Here is a 14,158-nt window from a genome sequence, read left to right on the forward strand (position 1 = left end):
TTCTGCTCCCAGGTGAACTGAATTTCTACAAATGGCCTGCCTCTGTGGTCCTCTGTATAGGCAAACCTCTCACTGAAGCCCTTATCTTTTGAAGGGACTTCAAAGGTCCATTGAAATCCAAAACTTTCCTTGAAGTTAAGTCAAGTTTTGCCTGTTTTAGGGCTGCAGGATTTCATCCAGAAAAGCCTAGGTGGTTAACAAGGAAAGAGCATGTTAACCTGGTTGGATTTCATCACAAGTGGAATTTGGTCTGACAATTTTGGCTCTGTTAGGGGGTTTAAAGCATATTCAGCTGTAGAAATGATAAAAGGATTCCCCTACCTGGTTTTATAGCACAATAGCTGAAAGACCAGCAGGTATTTCCAAGCATCTTTAATGCACATCCCAAACTGCTACACCGGCTGGATTTTCAGTGAATGAAACAACCCTGCTGTTAAATCATCTGAATCCCAGTCAAAGTTGTTGACAGTAAAAATCCAGGTGGCTATGCAAATTGGTCATTTCCTTAAATAGTAATTTGAGTTTCACCTGGCAAGTCCTGCTAATAACGACAACCAACATCTGTGTAGCCTGTTTCACTTCGTAGAACAACTTTTATGTATATTATCTCAATTAGTCTTCACTAAAACCCTATGAGATGAAGACATGGAAGTTCAGAGAGGTGAAGTGACTTGACCAAGGTTATGCAGGTAGTAAGTGGTGAGCCAGGATTTGAACCCAGACGTTTGAAGCCAGACACAGTGGGCTTTGCCTTAGACTAAGAGTCACTGCTTTTGCGGATGATTATTGATCCATAGTTCTTGGTTCAAAGAAACAAGAGCTGCTTGGTCTTCTTTGGAGAGTCTATTTCTATAGGTCCCTTTCTGAAAGTAGGAAAGATTATATTTTGAGCTCTGGGCTCATATTACTAAATCTTCTGTTTTTTCGAGAAAAGCTGAAAACTCAGATGGAGCACCATCCCAGTTTTTGAACGTTAACAACTGTGTTAGTTTGGGTCTTTGTCCCCAACTCTTCATTCCTTTTTGATAGTAGAATTACCTGTCCACACCCTTTGCCATGTAACTCTAGGGCTTCCCAATAGAACAGATAGAGTATACATCACTTACCTCATTGGGTTTGGATTTGGTCACGTGATTTGGATTGCCCAGTGAAATGTGGGAAAATGTGAGCTGTGGCTTTAAGAAGCACCTTCTATCTCCCACTCCTCTTGTGCCGCTGCATTTACCATTTACGACCTGTGAGTAAGAAATAAATGTCTGTGGTTGTAAAGTCACTGAGATTTAGGATTGCTCATTATGCACCAAATCCTGACCAATTTAAACATCTCTAAACAGACATTACAGCCCAAATTAAATATATCTGTAGATTAGATGCAGCTTGTGGGCCACAGCCTGAGATTTGTGAGATGGATCCTTGGCAGTATCTTTGCCAATACTAGCATTTAGATCTCTGGGAAAAAATTATATCAAATGTTTGGCGCATATAGTATTTAGAGAAAAGAGAATGTTAATTTAAGGCCTGACACCTAAACAACATCTCTGCTCCTATTCAGGAGAGATATATGAACTAAGGCATGTAACTAATTGAAGTTGTGGGAGTGAAATGAGAGATTTTCCTTGCCATTGACTTGGATTAACAGGATCAGCCTACATTGTCCTCTGTCAGCGTTATTTTATAAATGTAGGTCTTATCCTTAGAGAATGAATTTGTTTTCAATCATCCATGTTTGTTACAGTCAAAAATTTTTAGAGTCCCCAGGAAAAGTTAGAAGATTTGGACCTATGTTTAATGTTTCATCCTTCTTCAGTCTGAGAGAAATCTTAATTACTGAGAGAAATAGCCTATGCTTACTAGGTCTTAGGAAATGCAGTAATTCATTGTACAGAGCAAACATCACCTGGGGAATTAAACAAGATTTACTGTCTGCCGAATTCAGGAGGAAATCAGCGTAGGCAGACACACAGCAGAGAGAATGGCAATGATCTCCAATTGCAGAGACATTAGCTTTCAGATACCCTAGTTGTAGGTGAGAGTCTGAGTGGGAGAGGGTCATGCCAGATCTTCTGGAATCATTTCCCTCCTTCCAAGCAAAGCCTTCTACACCCGAGACAGGAGCAATTGTGTGCACTGTCTAGTCTGAACATGACCAAGACCCTTCAACTGAGCCATCTAATTTTTATAAATGTTTGATACGATGGCAGGGGCCAGTATGGACAGCACACATTCCTTATTGGTCACTTCCCCAGGCTAATGCAACCTAGGCTATGTATTCTCCTAATCTTGTAGCAGTGGGACTAGTGTAACTGTCAGTACCCTAAACTTCCATATAAGTCAGGCTAACAGGTCCTGAGATCAGTTAGCTGGTCTATCCTGCTACCCAAATAATTATTTCATTTTGATTGTAAGTGCCATGAAGGAGAAATGAAGAGTGCTATGAGGTTATATTATTACAGGCCCCAACTAGACTGTGACATCAAGGAAAGGTCACTGAATAAATGACATTGAAAGGGACACCTGAAGGAAGGGTGAGTGGTATTTAGCCTGAGAAAGGGATGGGGTTATGAAGTTATGTAGAATGTTAGAGAAAAAGTGGGGGAGAAAGAGATAGAAACAGAGAAAATACGTGAAGTTCTATGCTAGTATTTCTTTTTTTTTTTTTTTTTTTTTTTTTAATGCTAGTATTTCTTAAGGGGCTATAAAGTTTGAAAAAATACCCTATGAGATGGTTCTTGTCCCTTCCCCATGTCCAATTTAGAGACAGTGTTCTATGCCATGAACAAAAAAGAACACTTGAAGAGGTTAAATATTGTTGGACAAAGTGAGAAGTAAAATCAATGAACATTATGGCTAAGAGCCTGGAAATGAATGTCAAACAGACCTGGTTTAAATCATAGTTTCTTACTTACTAGCTTTGTGACCTGGGGCAAGTTACTTGTTTAACCTTTCCAACCCTCATTTTTTTTAATCTGCAAAATAGGGAAAATAATGTATACCTTAGGGTGTCACTATGGAGACTAAGTGGAGCAGTCGATGTATACTCTTTAGCGTCCTGACTGTCATATCGTGAGCATTAGACTTTTTTGGCAGAAAGATGAGCAGGTTCTGTGGATGCTTGGACACCAGGGCACAGTGAATGGCAGCTTTAGTGGGTGAAAATATTATATTTGTAAAAGTCTATGTATATCTATATGTATAATCAACTCAATTATTAAGAACTCAAAGCTGCCCTTCTAGTTATTTTATTTTCTCTTAGGCAGGCGTATTAGTTTTCTAAGGCTACTGTAACGAAGTACCACAAACTGTGTAGCTTAAAACAGCAGAGATGTAGTCTTTCACAGTTCTGGAGGCTAGGAGTCCAAGACCAAGGTATTAGCAGGGCCATGATCTCTCTGAGACTCTGGGTAGAATCCTTCCTCGCCTCCTCTTGGCATCTGGTGGTGGCATCAGACCTTGGTGTTTCTTGGTTTGCAGCTGATCACTCCAATCTCTGCCTCTGTCCTACGCGGCCTTCTCCTGATGTGTCCATCTCTGTCTCTTCTCTACTTGTAAGGACACCTGCTTCATTAGATTAGGGTCTACATTAACGACTGCATTTTAACTTGATTAAATCTGTGAAAACCTTATTTCCAAATAACACATTCAGAGGCACTGAATATTAGGACTCCAGCATACCTTTTGGGGGGACACAACTCAGTCCACAGCAGTAGGTGAGTGAGGGATTACAGGGAAGGGCCCGTTCCCCAGTGACAGAGAGAACTCTTTCTATGGGAAGTTGAGGTGTCTAATCATAAATAATTGGGGTTCCCCATTCTTTTCATTCCTAGAGTTCTAGACAGGCTTGGATTATTAAATTAGGGTTTTGAATCCTTTAAATGTTTTTTTTTCTCAGTTCTAAAAGTCTTCTTGAGGATAATCTCAGGTCTTGTCAAAATTTTCTTATCTCTTAGGATGAAGAAAGGTGGTTGAGGAGATATATATACTAAAAGAAGTTAATCATTTTTTAAAAATTATGCTGGAGTCAGGATGATATAAAATAATCTATTAGCTTGACTGTAGACTTAGTGTGGCTCACTTTAATGGATATTATTGGAAGGTTCATGATCTTTTGGTTGTTTTTAAGATTAAACCTAAATTATAACATTGAGTGTTCCTGCCTCGATGGGAGCTCCTGCCCTCCTGCATCCTTTACTCCATCAGTGTGTTGGGGTTCTTATGCAGAGTTTATAGTGATGAGGTCATGTATACTTTCAAAAGGGATGAAAATTGATTTAGGATTTTTAAAATTAAGGAATTTTCCTTCTCTGAGCTAGATAATATTTAGAATGTTTTAATCATAGTAGAAAAAAAAATTTCAGACTCACAGTGAAAAAAACCATCAAAGGGTTTACATAAATCTTCTATTCTTGGTTGTAGGAATTGCCTGTGTAATATTTAGATACCCCATCAGTGCACTCAAGCCCTGCTGTCTGATGATGGGAACTTCCCTGTCTGCTTGGCATGTAAGTAAGGGTGGATGAGGATAGGGTGGTGCTTTCAGTCTGTCACCAAGTCCCACCAGGGACATTTGGGGCCACCATTCATCAAGCAAAAAGGGTGACTGTATCTCAGTCCTCCCCACTCCTACCTCCTTGATCTATTAAAAATAAAATGTCTCCTTCAAGTCCTACTCTCAGGCAACGTCGCATTTGACCTCAGCCAAAAGGGCCAAGTCCTTTCTTAATAGATTAGAGAGACCTATATTTAAGCTGGAGATTTTCCCATGTTATTTATTTTCCCTCCGTGCAAATATTTTACTGGAATGGACACAGTGACTTCAGTTGAAAAAATGGCTACAATCTGTGTTCCTTAGGAAGGAAAAATCATTGCATGTCTGGAGCTTGGAGATTTAGTCCCTGGACAGAGATTTTTCCAAGGATTCCCCTATAAACATAATACAAGAAGACAGTACCATTCCAGCTGGTCAGCTGTGTTGCCACTGGGGGAAGATTTGTTATCCTGGAGACTTAACCTCTGGGTCCACTAGTTTACTTAGCTTGCAAGTTTTAAAGTCAGAAGATGAACTCTGGAAGGAATGGTAATAAGGGGCTTAAAAATATCACTGTTGGTTTAACTAGAAAAAAGAAGAAATCCAGCCTCTCTTGACCTAGGGCTTGGCTTGTCTTGATGGTTGTCCCTTTGGGTCAGTATTTTTAGGAAAGAAAGCCTTGGGCATTGACCTTTTCTTTTATATTTACTAGAAAATTTTTGAATTCAGTTCCAGGATTTCTTACCTGCTATTTGCAGGCAAGAGTGTTATTATTGTATCACTGGTGTTATTAATGATACAATATATGTTATGGTTATTGTTGTTTGTTATTTTTGTTAGTAGTAGTAGTAGCAGTAGCAGTGTTGGCATTCCTGTTTTATAGATGAGAAACTGAAGTAGGAAGGGGTTAAGTGGCTGACTGCAGATAATACAGCAAATTAGTGCCAGGGCAGAGCCTGTGTCCCAGCAACTCCAGACACTCAGGCTAGAAATCAGGTCGCTGGTTGTTAACCCAGGGCTCTAACAACAGCATCTTCTCCATAAATGTTGAAATTAAAGACCCCAGAAGAGTAATGAAAATGTTATAAATGTTATAAAACTTAGGAAATGGGACTTATTTGGGGGGACAGTTGGAGAATTTGTAATGTAGGAAGCTCACTCTCAAATACACAAGGAAGTTTGATTACAAAATCCCGACAACACTGCGAAGCGAACAATTGGGTGACACTGAGCATCATGTATTGATAATTCAGGCTCCTTCTGCCCCATCCTTGAGTCCTCAGCTGTTTCTATTTCTCACCACCATGTTGAGAGGATACAGAGACAACTGGGGAAAAGATCCTGCTGGATGTAATCATCCAAGACCGCGGATGACTGTCCTTGAGCATGTCATTTCCTGCTTTCTTCTCTCCTCCGTTCTCTGATTTCCTTGGCCTGATTGAATTTTTGTCCTCCTCCATTCAGTGATTCTCTGGGTCAACATTCCATTTGGCACCTGTAGCTCTAAGGAGCCAGACAGGAGGGAGTCCTTCTCTTTGGGCCCAAGGAACAAATACAAGTCAGACAGGTGTTCCCTGCTCACCACACCTCTTGGTCAAAGGAGAAGAAGAGCATCCCTCCCCTAAATACACACTCATTCTTACTCTCTCCTCACTCTCACGTTTCCTTTCTCTTCTTTTCTCTTCTCTTCTCTCCTTTAGAGTTTCCTGACACTATATCCCTTGCTTTTTCAATCACACAACAGCCAGCAAAATCCAAGGACTTTGGTTTCTCTGTTTTTTCAAAAAGTTGTACCTTTGGGAAAAAGCCAGTTTAGACATTTTTTCCAATTTACCATTTTTCTCCTGGGTACTAGCATCTTTTAGAAAAGTGTTAGTATCAGATCTGGCCTGTGCTCCAAAGGGGGCATTTTCAAAGTCTGTGTACCTCACCGTGCCTTCCTGGAATTCTGAAACCTTTCCCCAGGGGCAGGCAGGCCTCTGGTTGAGGATCACTGTATGTAAGGAGAGGTTTTGATGATGGATGTGTGTAGGCCATGGGAATGGTGTGAAGGCACAAGAAAAAAATGGTTGTGATTCCCTGATTAGCGATGAAAGATACAGTTTGTGTAGACGAGCCAGAGAGTATTTATATTTTAAAGAGTGAAGGCTAAGCATGGAATGCTAGGACTGTATTTCAAGTCTAAGAAAGTGACCACACTAATGTGTACCACTCTGGCCTGCATGGGATGTGGAACCAGAACCCCAACACAAGAGTCAGAGAATCAGGTTAATTAGGATGGGAAAATAAGGAAAGGATCTGACCCAGGAGAAGGGGATGAATGTCACCCCCTACTCTTGTCTTCGTTGTCTTCAGTCAGCAATGAGGCCGACTCTAAAGGAATAAGAAAACCAATTAAAATTAGCTTATTTAAAATACCGAATTCCTACTATGTGTTCATAAGTTACTGAGTAAGGCATTGGGGCTACAGAGAATAAAGTGACTTCAGCCTGGGTATATGTGTGACAAATAAGCAGATTTATAACTCTAAGAATTTTTCATGGGTTGTCATAAGGGCATGCAAGAGGATGGAGAGAGAGGCAGAAGGCATTCTGGAGGATATGTCATTTGAGGAGTGTCTTTAAGGATGACTAGGAATTATTCAGGTAGAAAAAGGGGGAGAAGGGCATGGGAAACAAACATTCCAATAGTTTAGCAGCTCAGTCGGATGAGAGACTACAGAGAAGAGGGGATGTGTTTCACTGACATCGCTTCTGTATACAGTACCTAGAGTGGCGTGGCTATGGCCCAGCTTTGTAGGGCTATTCTGAGAGTTAACCCTACCTTGTGAGCCACAGGAGCCACTGGATGCCTACAGCAGACAGGCCGTGATGTGATTGGCTTAAGGAAATAACAGTGTAGACGGTAGGTCAGAGGAGAGCGGCGCTAGACCCTTCTGGCTTCTCAGTGGGTGGGGCAACATCAAAGTCGTGGCACCATCTTGCAGCCTTCCTTTGTCCTCTTTCCTTCTCTATTTTGCTGCTCTCTCTCTAGCTCTTGTTTCCTTTCTGAGCTTCATCTTCTTCTTCTTCTCTCTTTTGACCTTCCTTTTTTCTTTCTCTCCTTTCACCTTTCCACTTTCTTTTCCAGTCTTTCATATCCCCCTTATCCATTATTAGACTGATGTATTTCTAAAATTTCTCATAAAATACCTTGCCTGGTTGCCCACTTACTGCTTCAAGAAAAAAAAAAGATGCCACCTAGAACTAAGTGGACACAAATCGATCTTGATCTGTTTCTAAATTGATTTTGTTTTGACTCAACTATCTCGAAAGGAAACTGCCAACAAAAGAAAGGAATTTCCTAAACTCTAGAAGAACTTCTTGTTAAATATGGTGAACCAAAGTTTAAGGACTGACCCAGAAATCAATAGCAGAGTAAGGAAGAACTTGGGTTCTACTCAGTGGGGACACCCTTTCACTCGAACATCCTTTCTACTAGGGGAAGGAAAAAGACAAGAAGACAGGAGATGAGACCCTAAGCAAATGACTAAAATACCTTTAGTTGTCAAACTTAAGGACCCTGCCATTTCCATTTCACCCCACCATTAGCAGCAGTGGGGATTCTAGAGCAAGAAGAGGTAAGTTAAAGAAAATGTAGACAATTATGATCCTCCCACTCCATCTCTACACTTATTTCCATCACATCATTTTTACTTTAAGAGGTAATAAATGTGATTCTAGAGTACGTTTCATACTACAGATTGTATTATTAAATTCATTTGAAACAAGGACCATACAAGAGTTCTTATTTCTTTTTCAAAAGTATTAATCAACGTTAATTAGATCTTGTTTTTATCTATTTTTCATTTGTGTGGACCCTAATTTATTTTGGTTTTGTATAGCAGTGGCTCAATGCATTTGCTGGTATATAGCCTCATTGCCTTATATATTATGTTATTTTGGTTATGATATTAGGTGAAGGGCTTCCATTTTTATTTACTCCCTCGAGCAGCAGGTGTTGAGAAGAGGGACTAGATCTTTTGGCTTTCTCATGACCTTAGGCAATTCATAGGCATTTGTCTGCTGAGTCTTGCTTTCATTCCAGCTATTATTTTTTTTTTTAGTACCAGGTCAAATTGAAGGACTAAAAAAGAGAGAAAGGAAAGAAGAGAAATAAGTAAAATTCAAGATCTGGATGAAGCTTAGAAATCATTTATACTCAGAATAAATGATTTATTCTTTGCTTCTTACCTGAGACTCAGTCAGTCATACAGCACCCTTTCCTTTCTGTTGTAATTTTGCATACTTGCCCTCTTGCCCCTTTATACCTTGTTCATATGAGAAGCTTGCCCTAACCATGGTGAATCTATCTTTCCTTAAGATTTTTATTTCAATGGATGATCCATATTTCAAACAGGAAATACATGACCTCTATACTAATTCTCAGTTTTCCAAATATTCATTTCAAACATACTTAATGAGCAACTAAAGTACATTATATACTATTGGAAGGGATTATGGAGAACAGAAAGCTGCCTAAGACCCAGTTCTTGCCCTCAAGGAGGGACAAAACATCTACACAAGTTCGTTATCAGGTACATAAACTCAGAGAAGGTGGAGATGGTAAAGATAAAGGGGATCAGGGACTCTAAGTTGACAGCAAGTGGTTTGTGGAGTATGCCTGTACTTCCTAGAATCATGGACTCTCCTAAACTACTACTAAAGGATAGATTTTCTGTTTTTACAGCTTCTGTGCATAATCCTGAAAATGGTCCCATGGGAAGACCCAGAAAAAGCTGGCAAAAATATCTAGAGATTGGGTTTCCTGGAAATCGTGTTTGAGCTACGCTGTGTTTACTTAAACATATTTTTATCTTGTTGAGGACAAATCACACAGAGGAGATAAAGAAACTTTGGGGAAAGTATATTTCCAAGCAATAGCCTATTCTGAGCTAGAACAATCTGTGGATGGGCACTCTATACCCACACTGTTCATTTTGTAGCTGAGAGTACAGTTACTGGCATTATGGGCTGAGAAGGCTTTGGTGCAAATTTGAGCATCTGGGTATAAGCTTAGGAGGATATTGATATATGATAGTCTGGGGATGTGGGTGAGTGCAACGCCCCCAATCTTCTCTCCAATCTGCTTGGGATAACTAGAATGTTGAGGAGGGGGTGTTTTCCTACCCTTCTAGAGTTTTTTTTTTTTTTTTTGACTAGTTTAATAATTAAATTGACATAAGACAGATAAGAGGAGAAAGAAATTAATTCATATGCATGGAAGTATCATAGAAATGGGACCTTCAATGTGACCAAAGCAGGCTACCAATACATTGTTTTTAGACAAAGAGACAATTATTTGTGAAGAATTAACAAAACAAAGGGGCTTTGCTTAGGGTGGCAGGCTAATAAAGAAATAACGAAGTTTGTTTATATAACTTTCTTAGCCTTGAATTCCCTAACTAACTCTGGTGATAAGAATGTTTTCTATCCTCTTGGTCTAGGGAGTTCTCTCCAGCCTTCAGGGAGAAGGTGGGGGTCATAGTGACTTTTAATATCATCCCCCCAGACCGGCTGTTTCTCAAGTAACTTTAATTCAAAATAATCAATATGCCATCGAAACATATTTAGGGGCAGCTTGCCCCGGACCCCAATAGTTCCTTCCTCTGATTCTTCCTTGGAAGGGTCACATATTAAAAGCTGAGCTGGTAGATTGTTCCATCTCATTGAACCATCCTCTTAGTCTTGACAGCAAGATCAGTTCAGTTAATCTCATTTCAGGAGGTGGTGATTTCAAATAGGTTCAAAATTAGGCCTATGATGCAAGCAATCAGTTGTTTACTAAGAGGCATTTCTATGGAGTAAAGAGAAATGCAATGGCTGATAACTGGAGCAAATTATAAATCAGTTTTTGAGTTCTGAGTCTAGAATTGAGATTTCTAGATGTCTGGGTTGAAGCATCTTTTGCAGTCTGAATGTCTCAGATGATGTCATCAGATCAGGTAGATTTTCTGAGAGGTCCATACAGCAACAGGCATGAAGAATTTGTCTGAACATAAGCTATTGTGGTGATTTCCCTAAAGCTTATATTAAGACATCTAGCTTGAATTTGTAGGACTTCAGGAAAAAAGGGCAGTTTTAGTTCTCAATGATTCCAAGTCCAAAGGGTGAGAGAAAATTGGAAATGTTAGCTTGGAGAGTTTAGCCAGATATTGGAGGAAATTAGAAAATTTCAATATCCAGTTTGGTTTTCAGGTAAACAATGAAACCTCAAGCAAAATTAATAACACTAGAATCTAATATCCACAAGTGTGTGTTATAGTTTCTACTGAAACATACTTTTTCTCTCTAAAATCACCCTCATTTCTACCAAAGATAGCCAAATTAAGACTAATTAGTTTGAAAATAAGTCTATATTCAATAAACTTGGCCTTGTTATTTACTTAAGTATAGAAAGAATAGCAATTGACCATTTAGGCTCTTTTAGATCTGCTTCGCTGGAACTTTTTATAAGGAATCTCCAGATTGAACTTTCAATAGCCTCTTGAGGCTAAGAAGCCAAGCCAAATATTTGCCATTAGACTTCACCTGCAGTACCTATAGATTTATAGATTGGGGTGAAATCTTTTTCCTCTTGAGGTCCCCACAAATATCCTGAGGTTCCTGGGACTCCAAGAAGTGACCTTTCTCCCTCACCTGGTAAGGCAGCTGAAAATCCTGTAAGCAAGATAACAGGCTCTTTTTTCCAGGGGGCTTTTATTGGCTCCATAAAGTCAACCTTAGTTCCTTAAAGCGTCTGGTCATAATCTGAGTCTATGTATTTCTCTCTCAAATATGACATTCCAGTCAGAGCTTTGGTAATATAATCAATGTTTCAAATTGTGTCCTGTTATAAGGAGAAAAGATTCTTATTGAACTTATGCAAATGCCAAACTTTACATTGCCAAGAGAATAAGAATACTCACTGAGAGTTTCTGAATTCTGGAGGGATCAGGTAGGGCCGAAAGGTAAATGTTTCAGTTCTGTGTACAAAGGTATAATTTACCGAATTACTCTAAGTCATTGCTTAAGGGAAAAGAGGAAAAACGTTTTCTTAAATCTAGAGAAACAAAACATTTAAAAAATCAGCAATGTTTCAAATTGAAAAAAACTTAAATTATAATCATCTTTTTCTGTTCACTTAGTCTCATATAATTAACTCTTCTTTTGCTTGATCTCTTATTAGAAGTTTTATGAAGCTATCAATTTCTACCTTAGGGTTCTGTAAATTCTTACCCAGTTCAGTGGTATGATTTGAAAGTTATCAGAAACTTGTATTCTAGAGTACTTGTTCCTTTCCATGAATTTCTCTGAAGATTTAACACATTTGCAGGAAGCTTTTATAAAAGCATCTGAGTAAAACAATAACTGTCTGCAAATGATAAAAGACTTAAAATGCCTATTATTAAAGATCTGATTAATTATAATGGAATTGACAAGGAAATTTTGTTATTAGTTATCAGAAACTTGTATTCTAGAGTACTTGTTAGATTCCTTTCCATGAATTTCTCTGAAGATGGCACACATTTGCAGAAAACTTTTGTAAAAGCATCTGAGTAAAATTATAACTGTCTGTAAATGATGGAAGACTTATAAAGTGTTATTAAAGATCTGATTCATTATAATGGAATTGCCAAGGAAATTTGGTTATTGTTGTGACACACATTTTAAGATAAATAGAATTAGGACAGTTAATGTTATATTAGGACATATCCACATTTCAGGATTTTCATATAATGTTTAGAACATTTATATTAATAACATTTACCCACCTAATATAATTTAAGAAGGTTTATCATCATTTACTTGACAATGTTTCTCATGTAATTCAACGTACCAAATAAGCCTAATTAGTTTGATATCCCTCTTTTATAAGGAGAGAAAACAAATCTTTTCAGGTGTTTCAGGGGCCCTCTGGAAGACCCCAGCATTATTTCTAGGTCATTTAGAATTTGACTTTTGGGAGTTTTGTCAAAAATATCAAAAAGCTTTTAAAACACTTGGTCAAATAGGATCATAAGTCATTTAAAGAATCCATTGTCTGGCCATTGATGAGTAGAGGCTTATATTAATTTCAAATAGTGACTCAAACCAATAAGTCTTTTTTATGGCTTAAACAAAGACACAAAAGATGTCTCATAGGAGAGTATTTAGCCCTCACAAGATCCAGAAAGTTCATTCCCAGAGTTAGTCTAAGAAAGTAAGAGCTTTTCATTGCCACAGGTGGTAAAATGGTGTAGTGAAACATTGGCTCTGGTTTCCCGTGAGAATGTGGGATACCTCTGGCCATAGACCCGCTAATCTGTGACACTGGGCAGGTACTACTGGAATGGGACTTTTCCAGCACTAACAAGCAACAAAAGTTGAGATGACAAAGGTCCCTTATGGACTGGGACCCCTTGTGACAAATTCCCCTGAGAGCTGGCACAGTCAGACTAAGAAAGTGCTGCTTATGACTTCATGTCTTGGAACCCCAGTTAATTTGACTGGCCACCAGATGCACTCCAGTAAATGCACCTTCTGGATGATGGAGATCAGAGAGAATATTCTCATTGGTCACAAAGCTAAGTTCTAAGGACATAGAACAATACAGAATATATTCAGTTTTTACATAGGGGACCCACAGCAAAGTTTGTCTAAACAGGTGCGGGTCTGGTGAGTACTGTCAACTCACTAGTCTGTGAGGCTGGTTCAAACAGTAGGCATGGGCTTTCCTGGTGGCGCAGTGGTTGAGGGTCCACCTGCCGATGCAGGGGACGCGGGTTCGTGCCCCGGTCCGGGAGGATCCCACATGCCGCGGAGCGGCTGGGCCCGTGAGCCATGGCCGCTGAGCCTGCGCGTCCGGAGCCTGTGCTCCACAACGGGAGAGGCCACAACAGTGAGAGGCCCACGTACCGCAAACAAAACAAAACAGTAGGCATATAAAGTGCCCGTGCTTGTTGTTCTGCCTATGGTTCTTCCTCCTTATGACAAAAAACACAACAGAGAAAGAAAAATAGTGACCATCTCTGGAAGGAAAGAATCAATAAAACAGAGTACTCATTTACCAAATACCAGATATGCTATGTCCCAAGAAAGCAGCTCCACAGATATTTTCTCCTGCTAATCTAAGTTTAGAAAAAAGAAAAAGGACTCTCACGACTTTTCCCTTCCACCAGACCCTGCAGGCAGATTCGGGAGGATGATGTGGTTAGAACACTTACCTTCTGCAGGCCTTTGTCAGAGGTCCCAGGATCTCATGGGAGGTGTGTTTGTGTCTGGGGGCGGGGCTGGAGGGGGCTGGTGGAGTGGGGAGCAGGGTCCAGCTGGCATCTGCTGTCCTGGTATGCCAACTGTCAGGGAGGGGAAGAGTTCTCCCCTACCTTTCTTGAGTTCTTTCGACTGGTCTAATAATTAAATTGACACAAGGCAGATTAACAAGAGAAAAAAACCAATTTAATTCGCATGCACCAAGGTCTCCTAGAAATGGGACCCCCGATGTGACCAAAGTAGGCTGTTTACATATTATTTTTAGACAAAGAAACAATTATTTGTGAAGATTTAACAAAAACAAAGGGGCTCATGCTTGGAAAGTAACAAAATTTGTTTATATAGCTTTCTTAGCCTTGAATTC

This window comes from Physeter macrocephalus, chromosome 6 (assembly GCF_002837175.3).
Source record: "Physeter macrocephalus isolate SW-GA chromosome 6, ASM283717v5, whole genome shotgun sequence".
NCBI classification, from domain to species: Eukaryota; Metazoa; Chordata; class Mammalia; order Artiodactyla; family Physeteridae; genus Physeter; species Physeter macrocephalus.